This window comes from Haliaeetus leucocephalus, unplaced genomic scaffold (assembly GCF_000737465.1).
Source record: "Haliaeetus leucocephalus isolate CR32 unplaced genomic scaffold, Haliaeetus_leucocephalus-4.0 Scaffold228, whole genome shotgun sequence".
Taxonomy (NCBI): domain Eukaryota; kingdom Metazoa; phylum Chordata; class Aves; order Accipitriformes; family Accipitridae; genus Haliaeetus; species Haliaeetus leucocephalus.
In genome coordinates this window covers 2,009,944-2,037,564 of record NW_010972664.1, presented here as the reverse complement: position 1 = coordinate 2,037,564, position 27,621 = coordinate 2,009,944, and the positions used below count along the sequence as shown (strand labels likewise).

Genomic DNA, 27,621 nt, shown 5'->3' with positions numbered 1-27,621 from the left:
CTACAACTTCAGCATTTAATGGAAAACTGCAATGTCGCTGTTGTTATCATGTTAGAGCTACCATGAGGTTGATGGAAGTGGTTTTTAGAAATTGTGCTTACCATAGAGGTGTTAAGAGTTTATCAAATACCTGTGTGTTTATAAAGAAAAGAGTTAATGAACAGAATTATTGTTAACCTCCGAACTATAATCTATTGAAGACATCACAGTTGCTGGTTATTTAAGATAACCTTTTACTAACAGAAAAATAAGAATTTTCCTCTAGATTTTTTTTTTTTCTCACTTTCGTGGTTGGTAGTTGCAATCTTTCTAAGCACAAATATCTAGTTAATTTTTTTTTTCCTTTTATGCCATTCTTTATTTCTACTCCATTGTCAGTGAAGTCAGCAATAGCACATTCATGTCTAGAATAGTATTTGAGAATTGTTTCTAAGCTAACAAATTGGGAAACACAGATAAGACCTGCCTTTTTTTTTAACATCATATTTCTTTGTGACCTTCCACCATATCTGGATCCAAAATGGACTTAGTTAAACAAGTTGCCAGTATGTCAGTTTATTGAACTTTTTATTGTCTGTTGTTGCCTTAATGCACAGAATTTAAAATTTATTTTCCTTCATTTTCAGAGCAATGATAATGGTCAGTGAAAATCATCCTGGTTCATACGCGGGTGGATATGGCCATGCTATTGCCCTGTTTTTTGTAGTTCTCTCACAAACTCTTCTCCATCAGTTACACCAGCGTAACAACATGCTTACTGCAGTCAAAATCAAGACTGCAGTTGTTGGCCTGATATACAAAAAGGTAATCATGTATTCTTCTACTTTTCTTTCAAAACAAAAACTAAAATAGACACACTGTTAAAAGACAATATGTTTACCAGTATGATCAGAACCCAGGATGTTATACACTGGTGACAGGCTAAGAGATTGACTTTATATTTTGATAATTATTTATAATAATTTGGAATTTCAGCAGTATTTCTATTATAAGACTCTAATCCTGAAATTACATACTTTTGTCAGCCACCTGTACAGCCATAATACTGGAGATACATATAGAAACTGAACTCTTCCTATTTTGATTATTGGTTAATTTCCTAAATTTACTGAATGAACTGGGAGAACCTTTTAGGTCGGATGTCCGGGCAGAAATAAGGGTATACACGATCAGTGTTTTTACTATATAGTAGTAGTGAATATGAGAAGCTGAAGTTTGCCACATTGTCTCCTTTGGAGGTTGAAATTTCCCCCCTGACTTTAGTGAAACTGATTCTCTGTTGAGTTGAATACCCAGTAGGTTTGCTGTTTTTCAGATGTTTAAAAGGTGGCTAACTGCTGTGGAAATCTATCTATAACTTATTCCACCTTTAATAAGATATGCTGAGGTGGCAGCATTATTAGCTACAATAAATGCAGGTGCTAATAATGTAGAAGTAATAGTAGCTGTCTGACCTGCAAACCAAAAATGTTTACGATACTGTTAGTATGTAGCACATGAGATGAAGCTGGTTTCTCAGTGCTGCACCTTTAGTTTACTTTGTTATGAACATGGCACATTGGTATTTTTACTGCAGTATTTAACTATTAAGCTTAAGTTAAGGAAGCCAAAAAATAATCCAAATCTGAAATAGATTACTGTCTTTGTTAATTTAAAATACAGTCTCTTTTCTCGAGACGGTCAAACCGATCTTTTGACATAGACTTCTCAGGTATTTTCTGAACCAGTACACAAAATTTTACTTGTAAGTTGCAAATAAGTTAAATAAAGGAATTGATTCTCAAGTCGCACATCAAGGTGTGTCAGTACATCAGATCATGAACAGGGGAATAGGGGCTCCAACTGGGGTGGGCATGTCTTCAGGCAAGTTTTCACAGCTACAGTGTAGAAATACAGCTTCTTCCTCTCTCTGAACAGAGTTGATTAGTGAATGCTGGGTCAGGTTGTGCTTTGCACGTGGGATGAATGGTGGAACGAGTTGCTGCGGCACTGCCTTGTTACATGTGAGTTGCAGGTGACGGTGGAAAAATGTGAGGCACTAACACAGAGAGAGAGAGCACGCGTGTATGTGTTTTTCTGGGTGTCAGTCCCGAGACACCCAGGACTTGTGGTATCTGCCTGCCACACTGAGATTATACATGTGCTTGCTGTGAAGCCTGCTGTTGCTGGTTCCTGCAGTTGGAGGTTCTAAGCTAGGCCAAAGCTGAGCCCTCTTTGCACCATGTTGTCCTGTTTACTATAAAGTGTTGCAAGTCTGTTTCACTGGGTTCAGCTTTGCTCTAGTTGTTGTCCTTTTAGCTTCTCCTGGGCAGCTAAACCTATCAAAATTGTTGATTTTTGTGACCTCTCTATTTTCTGGTTGCAGGCCTTAACTTTAGCAAATTCCTCCTGACAAAACTATACAACTGGGGAAATTGTTAACCTGATATCAGCAGATGCTCAGCAACTCATAGAGCTAACTGTAAACATCAACCTGTTGTGGTCAGCACCTTTTCAGATCATCATGGCTGTCATCTTTCTCTGGAAAGAAGTTGGCCCCTCACTACTAGCGGGTGTTGCACTGCTTCTTTTGGTTATACCTATAAATGCACTCATTGCAGCCAAAGTTAAAAGACTGAAGGTGAGATATTTAAATAAGCATAGTAAGGAGAGGTCAAGTTGCCATAATACAGGGCGGGGGGGGGGAGTAAATTATGCATGTGTAAGAATACTGTTGGTACATCTAAATTAAACCCAAACCAAATAAACAATGCCAAGGAGCAGCTGTTTTTCATTGAAGGGGGAAGCATAACTGCAGTGAGAAAGCTGTATGTTTGATAGCTAAACTAGTATTTAGGTTGGATACCTAAATTTTCATCATAGTGAAACAATAATTTTGTATTAGTAAAAATTACTGTATGACTCAATTTAGGAAGCAGCTATGGTTTTGCACATTACATGAGATAATTCTATTAAATAAAGGATTTTGTAGGATTATGGCCCTCTTCCACTTTTATTTTTCAGGCTAAGCTGCTCACTCAAATTTAGCACATTCTCCTGAGACTATGGGAATTCCCACAGAGGTACTGCATGTGTTCTGACTTCTTTTCCGCTTCTCTGATGCTACATACACTATATTGCCTGTTACTATGACAATTTCTGTGAGGTCCACTGAAAAAAAAATCCTACAACCCTAAGTTTTGCATTGCTATCAGGGCAATTATTTGTCTCTGTCTTATTCAGGCTTTGATGGTGCAACATGGAGTGAAGACTCTGGGTCTCCCTTAATTCTTTTGTAAAGCTATGACAGTTTAGATACATTGAAAAAAAACCCCCAAAACCATCTCCCCTCTTTTGCAGGTGAGATGCAGCAGCTACATATACACTTAGATCCCTACTGTGATATGGGAGAGAAGAAATACAAAGGACAATAAAATAATTCTGTCTAACAAGATGCAAACCTTTGTTCTATATGAATAAGACTCAAAACATTAAAGAGGCCATTAATTAGTATTTTAGAAACGTGAGATGCAGGAGAGCCTGAGTATAGTGTAGGAGTGAGAAGAATTTCTGTGTTTCTTTCATTGTTTTTTTCAATAACAATGTATTAATCAGTAACAGAGGAAACTTCCTTCCTAACTCCTGTATATGTACATATATATGTATACAGTGTTTTATATCCATATGGTGTTACATATATATACATGTATGTGAGTATATTGTTATTGAGTCTGTATTTACCTGCTTAGTGATTTTGAAGATTAAAACCATATTATCATTCCTGAACACCCTGGGGACTGGAAGCCTGTTAAGATTTTAAGAAGAAAAATAAAAAGGACAAAAATTGAAATACACTCTTAAGATATTTTAGGGGGAAAATGTTATGTTAATGTATTTAATCCTTTGTCCTATCTAATGATTTTTTTTTTTTTACTACGTATATATCTGAAAAAGGTATAACTGTGGTGCTATTATGTTTTTCAGCAAGGTAAAAATAGCATAAAATATACTTATTGCCTACAGTACACTACATATTTTACTTTCCAAAATTTTTTCTCATTCAAAAATGAAAACACTGCTGTCTTTTAACCAGAAAAACCAAATGAGGTATTTGGATCAATGAGTCAAGCTACTAAGTGAAATGTTACATGGAATAAAGGTAATGCCACAACTAACAAGGGTTTTGGTTTTTTTGTTAGGTTGTAAAGTTAGAAAGTAAGTTATTTAAAAAACTAAGGTTTTATGAGTGATATTTCAGCTGATAATGATAAAAGTTTAAAGAGAAAATGTTTTAACATAATGTGCTTAAATTGTTTTTGGAAAATATTTACTGGTTTAAGTTGATTTGAAAAACATACTATTCATGATGAATTAATTTTACTACCATATTTTTAATGAGAACATAAAATACATTAATAGATGTCTGAAAACCTTTAGCAGAGTGAAATTTTAGCATAGAAGAAAAGCACTTTTAAAAGTTCTCTCATTTTTGTTATTTATCCTGTTTTGAAATAAACCAGCTCATCATTTATGATACATAAGGGACAAATTGAAATCTGAAGAATTAAGAGTGACTAGAGTATATCTTCCAGAAGAACAACTTAATTTAGAGTTATCTCAATTCTTGCTTTCATTTGTAAAACATTCAAATTTTTGTAGTGTGGCATTGCTGGATATTTGAAAATTAAATTCGGAGCTTAAGCTTATTTTCTGAAGCATAGTCACTGCTTTTTTGTTTTATTAAAATATGTTTGTTTGATTTTTCTAGATCCTCAAACTTTATGCATGGGAACCTGCATATCAAAGGAAGATCGTGAGCATTAGAGAACGTGAAGTGGATGTTTTGAAGTCATCTGGGTATCTGACAACTTACTCCATGCTAACATTGACGTGTATTCCTTTTATGGTTTGTTTTATAAAAATATCAATTCATGCAGGACTGTTTCTCATGTTCCCTATTGCTTTAGTAGCTGAATGGTTCACAAATCTTGCCTCACAGTATCTCAAAACATTAGATTTATCAATTCAATATATTTGCATTCTCAGGTTCTAATAGTATGTATATGAACAGAAAGATTATGAATCGAGCAAGATTTTAAAGACCTCTATTAGAAAGTCAGAAACCAAATCCAAAGCTCCTGAATCTCATTTCACTGTTTTAATCATACTGTTTCTATTGCACAGAAATCAACTACCTTCTTTATATTCCTCCTTTTTCAAGTTTTAAGGGAATGCATTTTTGATCTGTAATTTTTAGCTATCCCTTCTCAAACACTAAACCTCTAAATACATGAAAAAGAAAAAACAAAAAAATATGAACCAAATTCATCCTAGCCTTATTTCAGTGGAATTCTATCAGGAATGCATTCAGGTCTTTGGATCTTTAAATCCCTCTGTTAAACTCCATTAGAAAGTAAATGGAGACTTCAAGGCCTTGTGACAACTGGTTAAGGGATCAGGAGCACCAATAGTGTTCTCCTCTATCCTTCCTGTTGCAGGGAATGATGAGGGAAGAAACAGGAAAAACCAGCAGATCAATACCTGGCTCCAAGCCTGGTGTCACCAGCAGAATTTTAGATTTTTATGGTCATGGGTCAGTCTACACAGCACCAGACCTGCTGGCAACAGATGTTGTATACCTGTCTCAAAGCAGGAAAAGGATCTTTGCACAGGAGTTAGCAGAGCTCATTGAAAGAATGTTAAACTAGATTTGAAGGGGGTAATGGATAAAACCAGGCTTACTAGAAATAATCCTGGGGGCAGCATGCCAATGTTTGAGGTACAGTGTGCTAGTGAGGTCCTTTGGTCTGCCATCTCAGTGGAGGTGGGGGATGGAGATGCACGTGGCAGCAAAGATGCAAGGGTTATTGATGTGTTAGAGACCACAGAAGCACCTGAGAACAGTCACATAGGAATTAGGGCTTCTCCCCCCAAAAAGGTGGCCCAGCTGAAGTACATCTACACCAATGCACACAAAATGGGCAACAAACGGGAGGAGTTGGAAGCCATTGGGCAGCAGGAAAACTATGATATAGTTGCCATCAGGGAAACATGGTGGGATAACTCGCACAACTGGAGTGCTGCAATGGATAGCTATAAACTCTTCAGAAGGGATAGGCAAGGAAGGAGAGGAGGTGGGATAGCCCTTTATGTTAGGGAGTGTTTTGACTGTCTAGAGCTTGGTGATGGTGATGAAAGGGTCAAGTGTTTATGGGTAAGAATCAGGGGAAAGGCCAACAGGGCAGATGTCATGGTGGGAGTTTGTTATAGACCACCCAACCAGGACAGACAGATGAAATATTGTATAAGCAGCTGGGAGAAGTTTTACAATCTCTAGCCCTTGTTCTCGTGGTGGGACTTCAACTTACCAGATGTCTGCTGGAAATACAATACAATGGAAACAGTCTAGGACATTCCTGGAGTGTGTGGAGGAGAACTTCCTGACACAGTTGGTGAGTGAGCCAGCTAGGGAAGGCACCTCGCTGGGTCTGTTTGCGAACAGAGAAGGACTTGGGGGTCATGTGATGGTTGGAGGCCATCTTGGGCATAGCGATCATGAAACAATAGAGGTTTTGATTCTCAGAGAAGTAAGGAGGGGGGTCAGCAGAACTGCTACATTGGACTTTGGAGGGCAGACTTTGGCCTGTTCAGGAGACTAGTTGACAGAGTCCCTTGGGAGGCAGTCCTGAAGGGCAAAGGAGTCCAGGAAGGCTGGACATTCTTCAAGAATGAAGTCTTAAAGGCACAGGGAGCAGGCTGTCTCCATGTGCTGAAAGATGAGCCAGTGGGGAAGAACCTGGCTGAACAGAGAGCTTTGGCTGAAACTCAGGGGTTAAAAAAGAGAGTTTATGAATTTTGGAAGAAGAGGCAGGCAACTCAGGAGGACTACCAGGGTGTTGTAAGGTTATGCAGGGAGAAAATTAGAGGGGCCAAAGCCCAACTAGAACTTAAACTGGCTACTGCCGTAAAAGACAATAAAAAATGTTTCTATAAATACATTAGCAACAAAAGGAGGGCTAAGGAGAATCTCTGTCCTTTATTGGATGCAGGGGGAAGCATAGTGACAAAGGCTGAGGAAAAGGCTGAGGTACTTAATGCCTTCTTTACCTCAGTCTTTAATTGTAAGACCAGTTCGTCTTGGGGTACCCAGGCCTCTGAGTGGAAGACAGGGACACGGAGCAGAATGAAGCCTCCATAATCTAAGGGGAAATGGTTAGCGACCTGCTACACCACTCAGACACACACAAGTCTATAGGGCCAGATGGGATCCACCCAAGGGTACTGAGGGAGCTGGTAGAAGTGCTCACCAAGCCACTTTCCGTCATTTATCAGCAGTCCTGGCTAACTGGGGAGGTCACAGTTGACTGGAGGTTAGCAAATGTGATGCCCATCTAAAAGAAGGGCCAGGAGGAGGATCCGGGGAACTACAGGCCCATCAGTCTCACCTCAGTGCCAAGGAAGGTTATGGAGCAGATCATCTTGAGTGCCATCATGTGACACGTACAGGACAACCAGGTGGTCAGGCCCAACCAGTGTGGGTGTGTGAAAGTCAGGTCCTGCTTGACTAACCTGATCTCCTTCTATGACAAGACGACATGCTTAGTGGATGAGGCAAAGGCTGTGGATGTTGTTTACCTGGACTTTAGTAAAGCCTTTGACACCATTTCCCACAGCATTTTCCTGGAGAAACTGGTTGCTCATGGCTTGGACAGGCGTACCCTTAGCTGGGTAAAACTTGGCTGGATGGCCGAGCACAAAGTGTGGTGGTGAATGGAGTTAAATACTGTTGGCAGCCAGTCCCAAGTGGTGTTCCCCAGACCTCAGTATTGGGGCCTGTTCTGTTTAATATCTTTATCAATGATCTGGACAAGGGGATTGAGTGCACCTCAGTAAGTTTGCAGACAACACCAAGCTGGGCGGGAGTGTTGATCTGTTTGAGTGAAGGAAGGCTCTACAGAGGGATCTGGACAGGCTGGATCAATGGGACAAGGCTAATTGTATGATGTTCAACAAGGCCAAGTGCTGGGTCCTGCACTTTGGTTACAACAACCCCATGTAATGCTACGGGCTTGGGGAAGAGTGGCTGGAAAGCTGCCCGGCAGAGAAAGGACCTGGGGCTACTGGCCGACAGCCGGCTGAATATGAGCCAGCAGTGTGCCCAGGTGGCCAAGAATGCCAATAGCATCCTGGCTTGTATCAGAAATAGTTTGGCCAGCAGGAACAGGGAGGTGATCATTCCCCTGTACTCAGCACCGGTGAAGCCACACCTCGAGTACTGTGTTCACTTTTGGGCCCCTCACTACAAGAAAGACCTTGAGGTGCTGGAGCTCGTCCAAAGAAGAGCAATGAAGCTGGTGAAGGGTCTAGACAACAAGTCTTATGAGGAGCGGCTGAGGCAGCTGGGGCTGTTTTGTTTAGAGAAGAGGAGGCTGAGGGGAGACCTTATTGCTCTCTACAAATACCTGAAAGGAGATTGTAGCGAGATGGGGCTCGGTCTCTTCTCCCATGTAACAAGTGATAGGATGAGAGGACACAGCCTCAAGTTGTGTCAGGGGAGGTTTAGATTAGATGTTAGGAAATACTTCTTCACTGAAAGGGTTGTCAAGTTTTGGAACAGGCTGCCCAGGGAAGTGGCTGAGTCACCATCCCTGGAGGGATTTAAAAGACGTGTAGATGTGGTGCTTGCGGACATGGTTTAGTAGTGGCCTTGGCAGTGTTAGGTTAATGATTGGACTCAATGATCTTAAAGGTCTTTTCCAACCTAAATGATTCTATGGCTCAGACTGGAACCTTCGTTAGGGATAAATGACCACTATTAACTTCAGTTGCACAAACTTCAGTTGCACAAACTGACATCTTCTAGTGCTAAACTCACAATATGTAAGAGGTGAAGAGGAAAATTCCTTAGGAATAGTGTAAAGGAAGATTAAGGCTATCCTTCAGTCCATAACCTTGATAATAACTGAAATATTTGAAGCAGTGAGTGAGAAAATTTCAAAGTTTGAATTAAACACAGTGAAATAATCAACTTACTATTTAGGACTTTCTTAGGAGTCCTTCTACTTTACGACTAGTTTAGTTTAGGACTCCTAAACTCAACGAAAGGCAGAAGCAACCCCCATATGACAGGTTGTTAAATTTAGGCTTTTCTGGGTAATTCTGAAGGCTTGAGTATGTGTTGCATAAGAGCCCAGCTTATTCTCTGATGAATACTGACTAGATTTTTGAAAAAGATTCCAAGTGGTTAAAATAAAAATATCTGCAGTAAATAATTCTACCTGATGTCCAATCTCATAGCAATAGCAAGAAGAAAGAAAAAAAAAGTGAATTTCCTGAAACATCATGTTTGAGTGTTTTCAAAATGAAGAAATCAATTCCTGAGATGGGAAAGTTATTTCATGTAGTTTCGTGTGTATGTGGTTAGGTCAAACACAGTAGCCATGTGTCCTGGTTTCAGCTGGGATAGAGTTAACTGTCTTCCTAGTAGCTGGTACGGTGCTATGTTTTGAATTCAGTATCCGAAGAATGTTGATAACACTGATGTTTTCAGTTGTTGCTCAGTAGTGTTTAGACTATAGTCAAGGATTTTTCAGCTTCTCATCCCCAGCCAGCGAGAAAGCTGGAGGGGCACAAGAAGTTGGCACAGGACACAGCCAGAGCACCTGACCCAAACTGGCCAACGGTGTATTCCATACCATGGGACGTCCCATCTAATATAGGAACTGGGGAGTGGGGGCGGGGGATCGCCGCTCGGGGACTGGCTGGGTGTCGGTCAGCGGGTGGTGAGCAATTGCCCTGCGCATCATTTGTACATTCCAATCCTTTCATTATTACTGTTGTCATTTTATTAGTGTTATCATTATCATTATTAGTTTCTTCTTTTCTGTTCTATTAAACCGTTCTTATCTCAACCCAGGAGTTTTACTTCTTTTTCCCGATTTTCTCCCTCATCCCACTGGATGGGGGGGAGTGAGTGAGCGGCTGCGTGGTGCTTAGTTGCTGGCTGGGGTTAAACCACGACACTATGTTTTTTGCTCACTAAAATTATAGTATTCCTGCACTCGGTATTGCATCTATGCAATAATTTCCATGTGCAACAGTTACAGAGTCCCTGTTTATACATGAGCAGAAATGCGATCCTACACCTTTCAAATGCAAACAAAAATAGTATCTGTGTATAAATTTTAGTTATATTGTGATTTTGCTTCTGGATGTATCTTTTCCTTTTAAAAGGTCTCATTGGCTACATTTGGAGTCTTCTTTTATCTGGACAAAGAGACTGTTTTAACAGCAACTAAAGTTTTTACATCTACTTCTTTATTTAACATTTTGTGACCACCTTTGATTTACCATCTGTGATCTCTGCTGTAGCCCAGGTAAACATATTATAAACAAGTGCTTTAAAAGGCTGATGTTTGTACTCAGTCATGTTTCATCTGTTTCTAGGGGTGATTAAGTAATTTAATTATTTTAAGTTACATTTTATTAAGATGAAACTGCACAGTATTTGTATGGAATGAGAAGCATGCAGGCTGTTTAAAGGATGTCTCAGTCATTTAAGTAGAATGAAAATTGGGTAGCAAACCGAATTGTGACTCAGATTTCTGTTTCTTGCCTTTGTTCTTTCAGTGGACTAGACTCAATTTCTGGTCATACTCTTTCATCTTTTTCATAGTCCACCAAAGACAAAGTATGAACAATTTGGGCAGCACATGTTTAAATCACTCAGCCATTGTTATATATTGGAGTCCGTGATGCCAAGTAGGGCAGACCCATTGTGGACTCTACAATACTGTTTTTGTCAAGTCACCACTGAAGGAATTAAAGAAAAAATGGAGTAGAGCTGCTGAGGGTACCGTATCAGCCACCTTCAGTCCTAATGGTACACCAGTAGGGTTACCATATGAGTTGGGAACTTCTAACTTTTAAGACTCTATTATGGGTATATTATATGAGCTGCTCATTAATGTACTCTGTCACAGCTTGTACACAACTCAGCTTTTTGTAAGGAAGGGGACCACTGTGAGCAGATGCTCATCCTGATTTGATTTCATTTATGGTTAGCATACTGCAAGATCAAAACCTTTTCTTTTCCTAAGGTTTACTTCTAATAGCTTAAAAATTAGCACAAGTGTTAAGTTCATCTTACTTTGTTGCAGCACAGTGATGGACATCTCATGATGCACTCACAGTAAAACATTGTCTTTCTTCATTATAAGAAGAAAGAGTTATTCTGTGTGATTTCTTTAAAAAAAAAAAAAAAAGCTAGTGTTTTCACCGCAGGTTTATGAAAACAAACTAATTGAGTAAGAGGAACCAGACATTCAAGGATTAACAATATATTCTAACATTGGATAGGTCAAGCATGCTCTGTTACTTTATAACTACCAAGCAGTAGATCCTCAGGAAAAAAAATACACATTTTTGTGACTCTAGATTGTTTAGTACTTCAAGAAAAAAATTTTATATACCTGAACACCTTTTTTGTCTATCTTCAAATAAGACAAGGAATATGTCTTTCCATATTATCTAGAACTTTTAAAATATTATTTAAAAATATAGGGAGCACAGGCATGTTATAAACATTTTATATATATATATATATATATAATATATTCATCTTGCAGACCAAAGCTTCTCTGAGCCGTTTAGAGGATTTTCTGTGTGCTGAGGATGTTAACCCTGAGGATGTCAATACAAACTGCAGTGGAAGTAAGCAGCAGTTACTGATTTTTAATTGGTCATGAGTTTATATGGGTGATCATTAAGAAACTCAGCTGAGGGGATGGATTAGCAACTGTCTGCTCATTTTTCTTTACAGCAGATCATGCTGTTGGGTTTATTGGTGCTTCTTTCTGCTGGGAAAAAAACGGCCTGCCAGTCTTAAAGAAATAAGATATTGTTAAACTATTTTTATGAGCTGCTTTGGCAGAACGTGATGTCTGTAGAGAATTTGTTCAGGTTTAATGTATTCTGATTCAGACTAGTTCATGATGTTACATACCAAAAAGAATATAAGTTATTGTTCCAGAGTATCCCATGTGATCAGTATGCTATGGAAAGTCAAATCTGACCTGTTCTCCCTGATACTCCAGCAGGAACCACATAAAAGTACATGTTCCCCAACATAGCACTGTATAAGTGCTATGGGAAGCCAGTGCTCTTCACTACCTCTTCACTCCCTTTTCACTCTCTCTTCATTTGTTCTTTCCTACCACCTCCCCCCTCAGATCACACAAGGGAGATTTAACTGCAATATCAATTTTTCCTGAATTGCATTTTGTGGAGCATTAACTGGCAAGATGCCCTTTTGTCAGTATAGCATTTTATATTGCCTAAAAGTAAGCTAGGGTAGTTTATGCAGCCTTGCATTGAATACTGATCTTAAAATTGGGTTGTGGCTTCCTTTGCAAAGAACAAACAAACAAACAAACAGTTTGGTTTTCTGACAGTGGTCTCTGTTGCCTGAAACCACCCCTGTTTTTGTCATTTCTTTACAAGGTATTTCTTAGGTGTAAATTCAGCTATGCTTAAACTGCTACGCAATGAACACATTGGAGAGTTAGTAAGGAAATGGAGTAATGAAATGCTGGAGTGGAATGTAGAACCTATTTGATAAGCTCTATACAGCTGTTAAATTTTACTAAGGCAGCTGAAGAGGTTACAACCCACCCAGTCTAACCATCTCACCACACTATCTATCCTATTCCTCTCAGGGCTGGGGGGATCACTTCCCATAACATGGCATTGAGCATCCACATCTCAGCCACCATAGCCTGCAATATAGTATCCAGGTATGAGCTGCCTTCAGCATCACATACAGACTTCATTAAAGTCTGGTATAGTCCCTGGGTACAGTCTTTCTCTACCTCATTTGTGCTCCAAGCTCCATTCTGAAGAGACTATGCTTATCTTAGCATAAGGCCTTCAAATCAGAACACAGTTAGATCCAGGTAGCATAGAGTACAGATACAGCAAGTGGCTCTCCTTATATGCTAAAGTTTATGAGTACATATTGTACTTATCTGCATATTTTGCTGTCAAAATTAGGAAGGGCAGTTTTTATTTACCCAAACAGCTATTTTTTTCCTTAAGAGGGATCACGCATTGGCTACAGTAGATGCTACATGAGAAGTCTAGCAGTTGATTGTCAGAGTAACATGGAACATGAACCACAGGCCTGAGAAGAATATGATAAGACTATTTATTGGTTAGACTGTCTCCCATTTGATTTTATTGTGACCAGATGAAAGCACAACCTCTTAACTTGCAGACAAATACATTTATACTTAAAGTCATTACTGGAATTTTCTGAACGGTACATAGTCAAAAGACATGCAAACTGAAGTACTGATTTCTCATCATTCTGAGGGTAAAATAGAGTATTTCTTTCTTACAGTGACCACAACCTATACATGATGGAGTATTTACAAAGAGGATAACTAATTTGTCTGCCTCAATATTTCCAGCTTGAGTGTCAGCATTCCTGAAGGCTCTTTAGTTGCTGTTGTGGGACAGGTTGGATCTGGAAAGTCATCTTTCCTTTCTGCTGTTCTTGGAGAAATGAAGAAACTTGAAGGAACAGTTCAGAGAAAAGTAAGATTGTCTGTCCGTGTCCCCCTGCCCTGTCCACTCCTCAATACCTAAATTAAGCAGAATTGCTTTTGAAAGTGCAGTTTTTCCTCCTCAACTATTTATGGTTGTAGAAATACTGGCAAGGGTAGCTTCAGCTTCTTAAATCTTAAAAGTAACACAGTGACGCTTTGTTAACAGTGTAACAATTTCTCTTTCTTTTTTTCAACCTAAGTGATTGCAAAGCTGTTTTCATTTTTTTAAATAATCTATATAATTCAGTGCAAAAATCATGAATGTCTAAGTCATATATTGAGTCTAAACATCTAATGGTTGCTGGTTTTAAACAGCTGTACAAACATGATGCACTTGGAGTGGTCATAAACTGTTGTAGAAGATGGTCATCTTTCTTGCAATGGCTTATGGCTAGAGAAGATACAGGATATGGAAATAGAGGCAAAAGCTGAATTTTAGGCAGAGATAGAATTAAGGTGCTGGCTCTCCTAGTGATAGGAAACCCTGTAGCTTAACTTGTCTTGTAGTTACACAGAGCAATGAAAGTCCCCATCACAGAATAGTGTTTAGGGAAGTTTTTTATAGGTTATAGATATGGAGGAAGTTAACTTCTGATGGCAGACTACAGTGCTTGAGCCAATAAATATCAATGGATAAACACGATATCAGTTAATCTGGTTGCAAGTGTATGTGACAATGTTAAAGAAGTGTCTCAGCCTTGAAAATAAGTGTTGAACAAGAATCCACTCCTGTGGAAATCTAGTACAGTATCCTGTCGCTGTTGGGGGGTGGGGGAAGAATATGAAGTTGAGGTGTTCTGAATCTGAGAATTAATGGGAAAAAGATCAGCTCTGTAGAATCTAATAAGGAAGGCATATACCCAACAAGTGTGTCTATACTATCAATTTGTTGTAAAATTAATAGATTTTCACAGGACATGTAGCTTAATGTAAGAAAAAATCTAAGAGCATTTCCAGTTATCGTTCCTATCCTGTTACCTTAATTTCTAATGGCTGACACACTCCACAGCATGTTATGTAATAATACAATCAAACTGTATTTTGATATATACCTGATACAGAACCATTTTTCTGCATATAAATCTTACAGTGGATGCCTGTTTCTCACTGAGATCTCACTGAGATCTTTCCCTCAGTGTATGTCGCAGCTCTGTCAGTTTTATTCAAAGTATGGGCTCTTATAACAATTGTAGGCAAGCTGTTATACAGGAATATACAACAGATTGGTTTTATTACCTGACTTAGTAAAAATTTTAACAGTTTAATAATGCCTAAGTTTTGGGAGTAATTACTGGTTACTTTGAGGTAAAGCTGGAATTTCAAATGTATTTTTAAATGCTATTTTTGATGTTCAGAAAGCCCAAGTGAAAAAATTGTTTCCAATTCTTTTTAGGGTTCAGTGGCATATGTTTCTCAGCAGGCTTGGATTCAAAATGACAGTTTACAGGAAAATGTTCTCTTTGGTGCAAATCTAAACAGGCCATACTACGAACTTGTTTTAGAGTCTTGTGCTTTACTGCCAGATTTGGAATAGTTACCAAATGGAGACCAAACAGAGATTGGAGAAAGGGTGACAATTTGAGGTGTCAGAAATTATGCAGTAATTTAAGTTATGGCTTTTATGTTTTTATAGTTTACATTGATGACTAAGCAGTGCTCAGCCAAGTACATCTAGCCCATCTCCCTACTTAGTTTATTTACTATGAACTTAACTTTTATTTAAGCTCTGAACTCTTATTAATTTTTAAAATGGCTCTTTTCTATATAGAAGTTTGTCAGCCCTGTTCTTTTCTCCAGGGGTTTCCTCTATACTGTAAAAATGCCTGTATGACAGTAAATAAAAGTTATTTTTTAATTTTCCGAAGTACCTTGCATTTGCCTATTTTGGAGTGGGAATTAATCAACAGAGCCCAAACTTTACTCTACTTGAAATTCCAAATGTTACCTTTCTATTTTCATATCTAGTATAAAATTTACTTTGATTACCTGAAAAAATAATGACGAAACTGAGTGTGATACACTGGTCTTTTTTAGTATTTCATATTTAAATGTGGAATATTTTGGCTTTCTTTCTTAGGCTGTCAATATAAGTGGAGGGCAGAAGCAGAGTGAGTCTTGCTAGAGCTGTGTACAGCAATGCTGACTTGTATCTTCTGGATGACCCACTGTCTGCTGTAGATGTACATGTTGGGAAACATCTTTTTGAGAAGCTAATTGGCCCTTCAGGTCTGCTAAAAAGCAAGGTGAAGTAGGACGGCTTCCTTTCAATTTGCGGATGAACTGCTTTGTACAATACAACAGACACAGTAAAAGTCCCAGTCGTTCTGCAAAAGCTCATCTCTTACCCAGTGTGTTGATGAAAATTATTCTGAATAAAGAGGCTAAATAAAAAGCACAGCTGATTGTGCCAATTTGAAGCCTATTGGGTAGAGAGGACAGACTGAAAAAAAGGTTGAGACATGGTCTGACCTGGGAGTCTGAAAGATTCATGTAATATTTGTTCATTTCTTCTTTACTGGCAGTTTTTGAGAAGTGCTGTGATCTGCATATAGAAGGCAAGGTGGAGCCCTTTGTGGTTGCTCTTGATGCCTCACTGCAGTAAATAGGTTATAGTCAGCATAGGTTATAGAAAGAAAGGCTTGCTATTGAACAAAGAAATTCTGAGGGGAAAGTGCAATCAGAAGGAATAGACTTTCTCATTTTAAAACTGTTCATCTGGGAAGGTAAGATAGCTTGTAAAAAAGCTCTCCTCAGTGTTACAAATTTGTACAGATTTTTCCAACTGGCTGATGCCTGTAAAACGCATGTATTACTATGAAATACATACTGTTATGAATATGTTACTTACTATAAAGTAAATGTTTTTCACTTTCCCACTCTCCCTTCTCCCTTTTCTTAATTTACTTGCTCCGTGGGTTGTAAGTATTTTGCAGAAGCAAGAACTCTAGTAATGGTAGACTTGTAAGCAGATTTTAATATTGAGACTATCAAACTACTACAACATTCATGTAGTATATTAAAAGCTGTAGTATCTACCTCTTCTCTTTTCAACCTAATCTAAACCATTCCTGAGCAGAAGATAACTTTAAGAAACAGGTAAGTACAAGTAATAGCAAGTAGCTATAAGCATAAATTTTGACATTACAATCAGCAATTAAGAGAGTAATGTAGTAAAGTAGGCAATAAATAACAATAATAATAAAGTAGACAAATGAGCAAAATTCCAGAAAAAAATCCATTATATCATTCGAGCTATCAAAATATAATCTCTACTTTTAATATATGCTTTATATTTATATGGTAAAATGGAAAACATTGTGTTTCAGACTCGTATATTGGTGAACCATAACCTAACGCTCCTGTCTCACACTGATCTTATTAATAGTAATGGAAGAGGGCAGAATAAATCAAATGGGGACCTACCAAGAACTCATTTCAAAGAGAGCTAATTTTGCTGACCTTATTCAAGTCTTCAGTGCAGAGCATACAAGTGGAGAGACAACCCTAATGAAAGGTGAGATTTGTATACTGTGGTTGCTTAATGTTTTTTTTCCTTTTCATTCAAGCATCTCAAAATATTCCTCCTCCACTTCCTAGAAATGAATAGAATAATTGCTGGAAAATGTAGAGCATTCCTGTCTATGTTTTGGTATAGAACTATAGGTTATAAACTGAAAAAAAATTCAGGCTTTAATATCTTGACATCAAATGGTTTACTCTTTCAACTAATGAATGTATGATAAAGCTGCCTTATGCAGTTGTTTTCTATTTTTACATACTGTATTATCTCTGATTCTGCTACGCATTTATCACCCAATAAATAACTTACAAACATTTCAAATTAATCTTGCAGTGTCAATGACTATGTCCTGTTTTATATTGGATGCTTCGCATTTCCATCACCTTAGACTGCTGTAATCATGGAGCACAGTAGAAGGAGTAGGAAAATATGGTCCATTTGCAGGAGAAAAAAAAAAAGAAACTTTTAATACTCTTATGAAATACTTCCAGCCAACAAGTAGACAGCATATATAAACAAGTACTGCAGGTATCTTAGAAAATCATACTTAACAAATCATTCACATGGATTGGGACTCAACTTCCTTCTGTACCAGAGTTGTTCGATGTGTGCTCTTTACAGTTGTGGGAAAGAAATAGGTTCATTGACAATGCAGTCTGTTTGACCTGTTTTCATCATGTACTTCAGGAGGAGATTAATTGTAGTTATTTAATTTTGAGACAAGGAATCTCTCCACATGACACGGAAGAGTCCTATGACAGATAAGTAACTGCAGATCTTTATAATGCTGGTTTCCAGTTAGCTTAGTAACTTTTAAATTGAGCCTGTAGTAAGTACAATGCACAATCTGGTGGGCTTATTAATTCAGGCCCTATACTGGAGCCAGCACTCTCAAATATTTGCTGGGTTTTGACAGGGAAGAGTGGAAAGACAGAACAGCAAATTTGCAAAAGGCAGCAGTGGGCAGTCTTGAGTTAGCTGTGTTGGGATGAAAGTGTGAGGTATCCATGTAAGGAAATATGTATTATTCATGAAGGGTAATAAAAAGAGGGAAGGGGAACCAAAGTAATGAGGAGAAGAAACAGCATGCGATGTGTTGTGATACAAAATTATACAGCAGAGGTACATTCAGCAGGATGGATGGATGTAGAAAACATATCTTTGTCTTAACAGATCTGTTGACAAAAATAATATCAAATATAAAAAAGAAATAAAAAGCCATTCCTGGAAGAAAAAAAGTGTTGACTCCTTTCATTAACGCACAAAGAGCAGGAAGCTTGGTTTTCCAGCCATGATGCAAGAATACTTTGAGAATAACATTAGTGTTTATATTTGCAGGGATACTAATACTTTCACTAAGCAAGAATGGAATTCTAAAGAGACTCTAGGCTCTTGAGGGAGATTGACCTGCTGTCACAGTTCTAGCATTTGGTCATAAATGTGTCTGTCTTGTGTAGCAGCTGTCCCAAGACTAGGTCGATTTAAGGAGTTCTTAATTTAAAGTATCCCCATTCATTATTTTGTCCCTGTTTTTTATTTCTATCTTCTTGTACTGTACCCGTCTACTCATGGTACAATACTGAAAAGATTTTTCTAATTTTTTTTCTGTTATAGTGAATTCTTCAAAAGAAGAGGGCCAACTGGGCAGGAGTCTGCAACAAAGAGAACTGCTGAAACATGAAGAGTAAGTATTTAAAAAAACCCATTAGCCATTGCTTAACTGATGCAATGCTAGAACAACCCTAAGTACTGAAGGCCGTGCTGCTATGCTTCACTGTGTAAACTTGGGTTAAGCCTGAATGCCCACCAGCAGTTGGCTGGATAGCATGTATCTGGAGCTCATCTTCTGGTTTCACTTTATACGAAAAAAATCCAGTTAATATGCTGCATGAGTTCAAGAGGTCTGGTATGAGCTGCTTCACTGTGTGTGAGGAGATTGAAGTAGATGGACACCTGTAATCTTGAAAGCAGATGACAGACAACCCTTTATTGCTAAAACACACACATACTTATAGTCACATATTCTGCAAAGTCACTGTCCACGCGCACAAGCATAGAATATGATTGGTTATATCGACACTGTCCATAGCTAAATATGTGTCCACAGTGTGAACCAAAGTACATTAAAGCAGGAATAAAGGGGACTTTCAGAAGACCAACTGGAGTCACTGATGTGGATGCACCCACAATTCCCTGGCAACAGTTTGACTTCTTGGTGTGTTAACAAATTGTTTATGCTTTGTTTTTCCCCTGTAACATTGATTTGTCTTTTTCCACCTTTAAGAAAACTTCCAGGCTTTAAAATTGTTGAATGACCTCCTAGATTAATTTGTAAAGCACTGTAGTGGTATATTTGCAGTGGTAGAAGATAGTGCAAAGATGAAGTAGAAGACACTCAACCTAGCAAGTTCAGACAATGCAGGACACTTAAGCTTAACCACCCTGGTCCAGAAGTGGTAGAATTGGATGTGTCAAATTGTAAGCCCTAATCCTGGGCCCAGACAGGGGCTGAGAACCAAGTTGCACCACACTTATATGCCTTAGAAAAGGGTGGTCTTACATCTCTAGCTGACACCTATGTAGGGCAAGCTCAGTTTTATCTACACATAATTATACAAGAAATGAAAAGGCCATACCTAGTGTTGTCTTCTGACCATAACATTATTCTAACAACAAAAATAGAACAGCTGAGGACAGTTCGTGTCTCCATAGGAAAAATTTACAAGATTTTATAGTATGCATTTTTGCTTAGGAATAAATGGATATATTCTTTCTATGATGATACAAGAATATTTGAAAGTGTTTCTTGTTTGCAGTTCTTCCTTTGATCAATGGAAAATACTCAATAACAATAAAGAAAAAGTTGCCACTGCTGGTGTAAGTATTAGTAATGGAATAGGCTTTGACATTTGTTTTTATAAAAATGTATTATTTTGCAGTTGCAATTTTCTGTTTCTTATTAAGGTTACCTGACATCTCATTACTGAATTTAAAATAAATCTTACAGATTTTGACCAAATTTTAAGTGTGTAGTCTGAGATTTTTGAGATTTTGATGATCTGCTACTGGCTGTATTTTCATATTACATTTAGGTCCAGTCTGTTTGCATATTTCAGAAAGAAGAAGATTAAAAAAGCTTTACCTCTGTTAGAAAAACATTCTGTCTTACTGTTAGGAAGTTTAAATACCTGTGTCCTGGAGCAGAGACTAGAAATTTTGCCTGGTAATACTGCTGCAGTATTGTTTTATGTTAGAAGCTCACTTTCTGCAGTCTCCATTAAAAAAATATGCCACTGCTAAGGAGAGGGAAAAGAACAAGTGAAACAGTGTGCAGAAGGTCAAAACTTCCTGGGAAGCTACAGTTTAATTAAAATAAGAATGGGGAAGGTGGAGAGGGGAAGAAGGTATGAGTTTCTAGCAAGGTGGTAGAAATAGGCACTTGAAAACAATGAATTTGCAGAAGAGACAGAAGAGTTTGTGCCAACTAGAGCTCATTTCACTGCAGACCCTGTAATGAAATCCAAGAATCTGTCATTATTCTGCTCCTACCAGTTCTGCCTTTCAAGTGGCCTAGCTAAGTTTGGTCCCATTAGTCTCATTTACACCAAGGATGAGAACTTTCTCCTGCCGATACTAATTTCCTTGGCTCCAGTAGCACAGAGTGGTAGTTCTAAAGTTTCTAGTTCCATTGATGAATAGAGTAAGGTTTGCTTCATACAAACTGCCCAGGAATTGTACTGTTGTTTGATTGTTTGGTTTGTTTTTATTTGTTTGTTTTGTATAATCTACATATGTAAGATTTTTTAAGTCTGAGACTGGAAACTGGCACAAGCAAGATTGCCTAGAATATGAATCATTAAAGAGCAGAGTATGGGGGGAGAGGAAACCTTTTTGCAGTATGATTTTATATACCTAAGTTACCAGATTTAGTTAAATTCTTTAGATTTATTCTGAATTTAATGTATCTGAGTCACATTATATAATATGTATTTGCCTTCACAATGATAATGATTTTAAGAGTAACTCTTTTTAATATGTTCTATTTTTTAAATATATTTAGATGAAAATGTCAGTTGTTTTGAAATACCTCCAAGCCTTCGGCTGGCGATGGATGTGGCTAACTATAGCTGCTTATTTAGGACAAAATGCACTAGCCATTGGACAAAATCTGTGGCTTAGCACCTGGACTGCAGAAACAGCAAAAGTTAATGATTTCACAGAATGGAAACAATCACAAATCTATAAACTTCGTATCTATGGGCTTCTGGGATTCATACAAGGCAAGGATGAGCATTTATGACTGTTTTCTCACCATTTGCCAAATTTGATCTGCCTGAATATGTGTTAGTAAAGAAATAATGCTGGTTGTTTCATAAACAGAATTGTATGCAACACAGTATCATAGTTTAATCTGGGGAGAGGAGAAGAGATGTACAGACATGTCAAAGAAAATGCTGTTTAATTTTATGATACTTCTGTGAATTCTTGGAACATCCAAGTGTAACCTAATGAATTTATGTTGGCATCTCAGTGAGGAAGGAAACCTGTGTTGATGTGTAGTGGCATGCTAGCATGAGAGAATTAATTGCAGGAAAAACGTACTTATGAAGTAGTAAGATGTATCAACAAAATACAAATATGTACATTTGTAAATCTAAGATATGAAGTGGGACTGTGCTTACTGTGGTAGAAAACAGTGACAGAAACAAGCTCCATTTCCTTTCCCGCCCCAACCATTCATACTGTCTTTTAATGTATCCATTCACAAGGTCTTCCCGTTTGCTGCAGTGCCCATCTGCTCACCAGGGGATCCCTGTCTGCTTCTTGGGCATTGCATCATCAGCTGTTAGACAATGTGTTGCACCTTCCTCTTCAGCATTTTGAAACTAATCCAGTTGGTCAGATCATCAATAGATTTACAAAGGTAAAGGGAAAACTCATATGTATTTTCCATTTTATGAAAATGAAGCTTAAGTGACTACAGATTTAACTCCATTTAGTATTGCTGAAAAATTAAAGATACCAAAGTAAGTGAATGCAATATCTAGGAATAGAAAGCTGTTTCAGTACATAAAAACTTAAAAAACTATTTAAAGCTATTTTCTTACAAAATCACCAAAACATGTTATTAGTAGAAGTTGTATAGACCCTGTCCAAGATCACTGGGAGGCCATTCCTCAAAGGCCATTCCTGCAGTGCAACAAGTTTACCAGACCTAAATCTGATGTTTTTTTAAAAAACCAAACTATATTTTTCTTCGATAGTATATTGCATATCAGAATGAAATGTTATTGTCAAAACCAATTAATACATTAAATTCACATTCTCAGAGGTATATATACTTAAAGTGAATGTTATTTTCTATTTTTGTAGTGTTTTGGCTTTAATTGGAACCTCTAATACACAAACAAATGTTATTTACTATGACTTTAATACCTCCCACTCTCATCATAACTAGATTGTTGCAATGCATTACCAATTACTGAAAATACAGTGACTGTTCATAGCTGTGTTCTCAAGAATAGAACCAAGAGTGGTTGCGTGATACACTAGAAGGTGAGTTGACTTAGGTTTCACTCAAGCCCCTAGTCTTTGGTAGCAATATACTGTAAACTGGGTTTGAAAAAGCTTTACCGTGTACAGTAAGAGATTAATATTAATATTTCAGTACACTTCTAGAATTAATAACGGGAGCATACAGGAGTTAGGATCTGAATTCCTGGCCTTCTTTTCAGTCTGCTATGCTTTACATAAGCTAAATAGTATTGAGTAGCAAGATAGCAAGACCTGTCTCTTTTTTACTTCAAACACTCTGAGCCTGTTCTCTGACATACTATGAGTAGTCTAAAAGCTATTATATCTATTTCTCTTTTAAAAACCAATAATGATATATGAATACATTTTGTTACAATATAATCAGGAGGGATCCTACTAATTTTTATTGAAGATACTTTAGTTTGATTCCATTTTTAAAGGATGCTTTCTTCAAGTTTTTAGTGGAATTTACTCACAAAATCTTGATTCTTCTGTGCATTATTACAGGACTTATTTATAGTGGACTTACGATTCCATTATTACTTACGAACTTGGCTAAATTGTACACTAGATGTTATTGGAACCATTCTAGTTATCACATCTGCCTCACCACTATTCATAGTGGTAGTTATTCCCCTGGGATACTTTTATTTTACTATTCAAGTAAGTGCATTAAGCTTTTATAAGGGTTTCTAGATGTATGTGGGTGGAATATCCAAAGCAGTCAAGGGTACAGGCTTAAGTTATTCCTTATTGTGAAAAAACCAACCCCAAACATATATATATATATATATATATAACATTTGAAATTGCTTTCAGAAAAAAATCTTCAGGCTTCTTAAAAGGAAATTAGAACACTTCTTGAATATATCCTGTAATGCTTGGGAACTTTTAACGACTTACATTTTTCTCTTTGTATTTTCCTTATTCTTAGGAAGATACATTTTTGATATAGATCCCACCAAGAAATTTGATGAAGTTACCTGAAAATATGGGGTGTATATTATAGTGAAAGTTAAAAGTTGAAGGGTAACCCTGAAACAGCAGATATAAACTAGAATGATACCTACACCACCTGTGCTATTTTTTGTCAAGTGTCAGTTATGCTACTGAGAAACCAAAAAGTAATGTTTCAGAAAGACTCATGGCTACATTCCTGTTTCTTGATGCTCAAAGTATGGTCTGTGATTAAAGACCTTAAAAGATTCTTACAATAAGAATATAGAGGAAGGAAAAGAGTGTCTGGAATCAGTCTCTACTAAGGAATTTAAATATAGACATCTTTACATTGGAGAAATAAAGGCTGTCTTTCATTTGAGAAAGAAGTGGGACATTCTAATTTGAAAGTTTACATAGAAGTTTTAGTTGGTTGTTACACACCTCTTGTGTTATAGCACATTTGCTATAGAATTTGGAAATAATGTTCTCTTATTTTAACCTTGCCAGTAATTTATATGTTGCAGTTATGTCAGCGTTACAATGTTGGTGTGTCCCAAGAGACAGATTTTTTTTCCTATGCTGTTTGTGAATACCTTTTTTTCTGTGTAGACATTTCCAACTTTTTCATATTCAAAATTTACAGGAATTACTTAACAGATTACTTAACTGGAAATAAATATGGCAAATACTTTAGACAATGTAAAAGAAACTGTAGCAACTTAAAATGTCTGTTTTGTCTGTACTGTTTTATTAGTGGTACTACATAGCGAGTTCACGACAAATTCAATGGCTAGGAGGAGCATCACGTTCCCCTGTGATCTCCCACTTCAGTGAAACTCTTGCAGGGGGATCAACAATTCGAGCATTTGGCCACCAAGAGAGATTCATTAGAAAAAATAATGATGTTGTGTGTGAGAACTTAGTTTACTTCTACAACAGCGTCATCTCCAACAGGTACTTTACAGCAGTTCTGCATCTGTGACTGAGCTGAGGCACTTGACTGAGCTGAGCTTGAGTCGGAGTGAACCCACTGAGAAACAGAAGTTTGAGAGCAATTTATCCACCACTCTTTGTAATGAATGCATAGATTATGTCTAAGCACTAGGATGATTTCTTCTTTATGTACCAGAAACTAGCATGTTTATAGAAAATATGCATATGTTGTCTGGGATAAGAATATTAAAAAAAAAAAAAAAAATTACCAATAGGCCATAAGCATGGACTGTGCTACATTTCAACTAACAGTTCCTCTTACAAGTTTATGAACAAATCAAATTTATAGTTCAGTAGTTCATGTGGAAGTAGGTCTTGAGAGTGGAATCTTGGGTTTAAGGAAATAAGTCCATTTCCTCTCCTTCCTTTGTGATGCAGTTCAATTACTGGCAAAGATTAGCAAGGATAAGATTTTCAGTTCTGTTTTTCAGTCAAATACCTGAATCTTTTCCGGATAGGAAGAGTAGGAAAGTAGTATGAGGAGTGAAGGGAGCACTAGCCAGGAGTTGAGACCTGCGTTTTGTTTTTAGTGGTGCTACCAGTTCTAGATGTCATATTCCCTCCCCAGTCCATCTGTAAAATGGGAATGATAGTGCTTATCTCTCTTGTAAAGTGGGTAAATTGCCAATATAATGATCTCAAAGAGTCATTATATTAGCAATGTATTCACTATACTATAAAAAATTTGGAGGTAATTCACTTTTTTCTTTGCCTTGATTTACTACAGGTGGCTATCTGTCAGGCTTGAATTTCTGGGAAGTTTAATGGTGTTCTTTGCTGCACTGTTTGTAGTACTAGCTGGAAATACAGTGAGTTCCTCTGCAGTGGGTTTATCAATATCCTATGCTCTAAATGTAAGTAATGGTATAAATTTTTTGCTGGTATCACATTGTATATGAAAAGAGAAGAATGCATAAATGAAGTTGTGTAGGTGAATATACATGGTGGCATCGATGAAACTAAATCCCATGGGCAGAACAGAGTTTTCCTTTGAATTCCATTAATTCTGGGAAGCTTCACATTAATTATTTTCCACTTCTGAATTTAGATGAAATAATAATTATTCAAACATATTTAAAAATCAAGTTGATGAAACTAGGTATGGTTTATTTTTAAGTATTTTGTTAAACCAAATAAGAACAGGTACAACTATACTTCATAACTGATTTCTTGTTCACTTACTGAATGTTATGTAGGAATGCTTATGTGGAAGTTGAATAAAATCATTTACTTTGGCATTGTTCTTGTAAAAGTAATATGTGAGAGCCATATTTGAAATATGTCAAAGTAAGATGAATTGTATTGATAAGTTGCTAGTTAAAATAAATCTTAAGTATTATGTATACACAAACTAAGCATCCAAGTTTCTTTAATCTTGTGATGCTTAGGAGTCTAGCTGTATCCAGATTCTCATTGTGGTAAGTGCTTCAGAAACACAGCTGACAGATACTATTGAATAGAAATACAAAAAAAATATACAGACAATTACCTGTCATGGCATATCCACATCACCCCCAACTCAAAAGAGTTCCATTTTCTATTATTCAGAGATTGAAGAATCTCCTTTATATCATCCCATACTTGGTGATGACAGTCACAAGTACTGCACAATTTTTCACCTCCGTCTGATGTCAAATTGACACCATTCTTTTTTTAGTTGCATACAGCATCTCAAAACAGTTGACTACTAAGAATTCTTTTGGCTCACTTTTTTCCTATAGAAGTGGGAATATTTAACCATGGAAGTGGTACCAATTCTGTCTGCAGAAGCATTCCCAGTGTTTGAAGGCGACAAATTTGCCAGACATGGTAGACCAAATACATATGTCCATTACAAATTCTTTGTTCTGTATTGCTAGCTTACTTTACCTAGGGAATAGTACAATAATGTACCCACAGTATGAGCTGTATATGTTTTTCCTTTCAACATATCACATAATTACTGTGTACTTTCTGTTGATCCTGAAGTAGTTCCAGATTTCTGGAGCTGTTATACTCATTGGTCAGTCTTAAAAGCAGACAAGAAGTGCTCAGAGGAACGCCAAGATGAGTGATTTTCTAAGCGATAGTTCATTTGGCATGTCATCATTTTCTGTACACTTTTTGGCTTCTGTGATTATTAAATTCAGGGTAAGTTTTGAAATCAGCATGCTGTATTCTAGTAGAATCAAATTTTTACATTCTGTCATGCAACTATTTCCCCAGACAATTCAGAGTCTAAATTTTTGGGTGCGTAAAGCATGTGAAATCGAGACCAATGCAGTTTCAGTTGAAAGAGTTTATGAATATGCAAAAATGGATAAAGAGGTGAGCATTCTTCTTGAAATGGTGAGCTTTCTTCTTGAATATTTATTTATGTGCATAGAAAATTATTAACTTCGATTGACTTTAATGTTGGTGAGTGGTAATAGGTTACAATTTGTTATTAAATACTTTCTCTTTTTTTTTTTTAACATTGAGAATAATATGTAGCTTCTTCATTACATTTATAGTCATAGCAGTTTTATTCCTATTTTGACCAGTAAATTGCTTGGCATCCTTCTAAGCAATGGATTTTATAGTAAGACTAATGCAGCTACAGCTCAAGTAAACTCTCTTATGCTATGTGCAACCAAGAGGAGCATTTTAAGATGGGAAGAGAGGCCTGTCAGACCCCTAACTGTTAGTCACCTCACTTCTGGAGAGACATTTGTTTCAAGCCAATTTGCTTTGTTTATTGTGCTTTTCTGAAAGTAGTACCCATGTCACGTACAGAGGCATAAGAGCCTTAGTCTGTCTTGGAAACAAGACTCTCTTCTACCTCTTCATTCTCTTTTACCCTTTCCCCCATGTTTATGTTTCTTAACTTTTTTTCACATCTTTCTGTTCTCTCCTACTCTTCTTCTTAAAATGTTTCCCATAAAATATGCATTTTAAATATTTGGGAGATTAGGCATCAGATTAAATTCAATTCCTGTCAGTTGATGGAACAGATACCAGACTATTAGCAACTACCCAGTTAAATGGAGTCTACTTTTTTAAATGAGTGTATAAGATGTTGTTAAAAAA

General features: G+C 37.2%; 1 pseudogene; it reads left to right on the top strand.

Annotated features, from left to right (window-relative positions):
• Positions 1-27,621, top strand: part of LOC104831811 — a 39,658-nt pseudogene that overhangs the window by 5,622 nt on the left and 6,415 nt on the right.